Source organism: Helianthus annuus, chromosome 14, assembly GCF_002127325.2.
Source record: "Helianthus annuus cultivar XRQ/B chromosome 14, HanXRQr2.0-SUNRISE, whole genome shotgun sequence".
In the NCBI taxonomy this organism is placed as follows: domain Eukaryota; kingdom Viridiplantae; phylum Streptophyta; class Magnoliopsida; order Asterales; family Asteraceae; genus Helianthus; species Helianthus annuus.
This window is the reverse complement of record NC_035446.2, coordinates 40794733-40799282: the sequence shown is the minus strand read 5'-3', so window position 1 is coordinate 40799282 and position 4550 is coordinate 40794733.

The following is a 4550-nucleotide window of genomic DNA, read 5'->3' as shown; positions in this document are numbered from 1 at the left end:
ACGAGCTTGAGCACGGTTGACTTGGGGTTGGTTTGGACCACCTTGGATTGGGTTGAATTGAAAAGCATTTGCCAGGTGACCGAGTCGTCCACATGATACACATAGACGACACTGCAGGTAATCTTGGTGAGGTGCATTACACTTGTTGCACATCGGTGCAATACCGGCATAAGGTTTACTGGCAGGAGTGTGACACCTGTGTCACTCCAACCATCAAACAAATGCCAAACCAAGGAAATATTGTATTTCATACTTGGGATTTGTATAAATATGTGTATGCTTTGCACATATCAATTCTTGTTTAATTTCATACTCTACAACGCTTTCTGGAGAATTATACGCAAACTGGTGCATAAACGTACTCAGTTTAATGCGACAAATACTCCGGGAGACCATCATACACTTAACATACCTTAAATAACCTTTACATAACTTAGAAATAAGTTTTGAAGGCTTTGGTATGGCAAAAACAAGTTAATTCGCTTACAGGGACTAAACTTGACAAACTGCGAAAGTATGCCAATTTGAACTGTAACGAACATTCCGGAACATGTCCATAAGTTAAACATACCATATATATCCTTTACATAGCTTAGAAATAGGCTTTGAGGGGTTTGGTATGCTAAAACAAACTTTTGGACCATTCAGGGACTAAAAGTGTCAAAAAGTGCATAAGTTTGCACTTTCGCGCATAACTCACGTTCTGAATACATCCGGACATCCAAAAATTTATGTAAGCATCCTAATATTATGCCTTAGTGTTTGGCATGAGAAAAATCCATTCGTCGCGTCATTTGGATCGTCTTTCACGCTTATGCGCATTCCGTCGTAATTAAGCGAACATCGCGATCGTACGGCCAAACGAACCGACATCCGACATATTTTTGGGCATGTTTCATGTCCACAATGTTTAGGCATCATTTTAGGGCCTTAAAGATGACTTTACAGGTCTTAGAAGGGCTGGAAATAGCTTAAACACGCAACAGGGACCAAAAGTGTAAATTCTGCAAGTGGTGCAGATCAGAGGGGCCAGGCGGCCCGCGTAAAGATTGCCCAAAACATGAGGCGGGCCGCGTGAACATGTCTGACAGAAGATTGTGCATTTAATGCAGAATCTGGCCTTTCGTTCGATCAAGGGGCGATGCCTTTTCACCCAACGAAGAGCCAAGGGTCAAGTTCACTGAACTTATCCACTTGGACACATGTACGCACGAGATCAAGGCACGATATTCGATAAAACGATCCTAACGGTTCCACTTTTCCTATAAATACCCCCCCCCCTTTAGTGTAAAATTCACAAAATCAGATCTTAGAGCTCTAAGTTGAAACCATTGTTTCATACCTGAGCTATTTGGTCTTGATTAGCACTCGGGGACCCTCCGTAAGTCTTCTTTCGCTCTTTTATTCGCTTTTCGAGTCCGAAAGTCAACGTTTTGTTGACTTTCTGCATTGACCAGCTTTTGGTCAATGTGAAGTTCATGGAACTTCATAACGTGAGCGTGATCACGATGGTTATGGTCCATAGTGACCATACCTACTGATTACCACGTTATCTAGGCTCAGTGACGAGTCGTAGTTTCGGCCAAAATGCGCATTCTTGCGTATTTTGTAACCAAACTACTCGTGGGCATCAAAGCCGTTTGTTTTGATGCCAAACCTGTTTCTAAACTTAGTTAAGCATGTTCTAACATGCTTAGCTCGTCACTTTTAGTTTAGTGCTTATATAGGGTCGTAAGGTAAGCGATTTAAACCATCGCTTATACTTTCGAACCCGACCCATTTGGTCGGTCATTAGGACCCGACCAAACACATTTGGTGACCATAGCTATAACCTTCCGAGGTTATACCGTGTGGTCGCAATGTTAGGCGTTCCGAACGCGTTCTACGCGAACGACGCGTTAGGGTAGCATAAGCTACCTAAACGGGTCGTGATGGACCGTAAGCACTTAGATTAGGTTTCATTTTAGTATGTTGGCTTTGCTAAGCCATATTACACGAGTCTCCATACTCGTTTGGTTTACGAACCCGCGTACTGTCCGATCCTTCCGATTTGGTCCGGTATATTAACATAAGCTACCTATTAGGTGCCGTTGATATTCCGTGATTTTTAGCATTATCCGGTTATTATATAAGGAATCCAAAGCAATCTCAGGTGAGTACATAGTTCCCCTCTTTTACTGTTTTCTGAACTGTTTTGGGGTGAAGCATGTGTACCTATCTGTTATTTTCATGATTTCAAAGTATAATTGATTATACATGATAGTATTTATCTTTTGACAAACTAAATGACTATCTATGGTTTAAACACTGATTTCTCAAAAATTACAAAAGTAATTGTTGGAATAGTACTTATTTTGTTCACCAGACCGATTGGTAGTATGATATAGCGCTATAGGACTAGACACCCCATTCCTGTTGTCATGGAATGTCTGAAACCAATTTGTTTCTCCATCCAAATAGGGATTTCCTTTGTGGTATCCTTATAGTCTCAAAGGTGTAGTTTGATGCACCAGGTCTGAATGAATTCTTAAATCGCACCTTTAAAGTATAGTTTGATATACTCTCATGTGTGGTGTTGTACAGAACCAACATATATTTTGTAATCATCCAAAGCATATTTTGATATGTTATTTACAAACCAAGACATAGTTTAATATGTTATTTATCACATCCAAAGCATATTCTGATATGTTACTTACAAAACTAAAGCATAGTTTAATGTGTTATTTATAAATCCAAGGTATACCTGTAATATACTACTGAAAACTATTATTTTGAACAACTAAAGTATATTTAATATACTATCTATCGAACGATTTGGTTTTGGTTAGTGTTTAGATAACAGAACGAGTGTAATGTGATGAAAACATGGTAGATACGCCGCTGGTACTTCTTATATATAAGTGTTTTCATTGCATTACATACCGTGGCGTTATTTAGTACACTTGGGTTAACAATATTGGAACTGAAATATATTTTAATATATTACTTATTCAACTTTCTTAAAACCAAGGTATATTTTATATATACCATAAACGTTTTATTAAAACATTGTTTTTCAAACAAACTTAACTTATACAAACTCATTTTACATGGTTATTCAGTTAACCATACATTATTCTCTTATTTATACATATCATCTGATCCTATCGTTTTTCAAATAATTTACAAGACAAAGCAAAAATACGAGGTTCATGACTAAACATTTTCTCAAACTCAAGTCATGAACTCCGTTTTCACAAAACCTATGTATCTCACAGGCATTTTTATGCTGACGTACCTATTTTTACACATGTTTCAGGTGCTGTCTTGAGATGATTGTTGATGCATGCTACATTTAGGATGGACTCGTGCCTTAGCAACTTTAAAACTTGGAAGATCATAGTTGTACTTATGTGATTGTAATAGAACAACGAGTTCATTTAATCAATAAAACAATATTTAAATTTCCATGTGTTATGAAACAATGATTCTGTTACAACACTCCCCGACGTTTCCGCCACGTTTTGTATGTGACACCTGTGTCACTGTGACTGTCAAACAAATGCCAAACCAATGAAATTTTGTATTTCATACTTGGGAATTGTGAAAATATGTGTATCATTTGCACATATCAATTCTTGTTCGATTTCGGGCTTTAAGTCGCTTTCTGGAAGGTTATACACGATCTGATGCGTAAATATAACCAGTTTAATGCAACAAACACTCCGGAATAGTGACATAGGCTTAACATACCTTAAATAACCTTTACATAACTTAGAAATAAGTTTTGGATGGTTTGGTATGCCGAAATCAAGTTTATTCGCTTACAGGGACTATTTGCGTCAACTTGCAAAAGTCTGCCGTTTCGTAAGGCAACGTATAGTCCGGAACTTGATCATAAGTTAAACATACCATATATAACCTAAACATGGCTTAGAAATAAGCTTTGATAGGTTCGGTGTGTGAAAACACGCTTATATGATCTTACAGGGACTAAAAGTGTCAAAAACGGCGTAAGTTTGCATTTTCGCGCATATCTTACGTTCTGGACACATCTGGACATCCAAAATTTTTGTACACACTAAAATATTTTTGTTTTAGTGATCGCCATGCAAAAATTCCATTCGTCGCTTAATTTGGATCGTTTTCGCGTCCGTTCGAGTTTCGTCGTAAATAACCGAACAACGTGACCGTACGACCAAACGAACCGACATCCGAGATATTTTTGAGCATGTTTTGAGTCCTCTATGCTTTGACTTCATTTTAGAGCCTTGAAATGAGGTTAACGGGGTTTAAACGCATCGAAAAAGGCTTTAAACACGTGCAGGGACCATTTCTGTCAATTTTGAAACTTTGCTGAACCTGATACATGCTAACGTAGCGCGAGCCCTAAGGCCTATGCCCTAGCGCTACGCGAGCGCCTCATCTGGGCAGAAAGTGTGTTTTCAGCATCTGTTTGCAAATTCAGGGGCTGTTTTGGTAAATTCTTGGTGTGTTGAGCAAGTTTAAGTGTTCTCCAAGGCTTTGCACCTACTCCTAACACTTGTATGGATGAGATTTATTCCTTA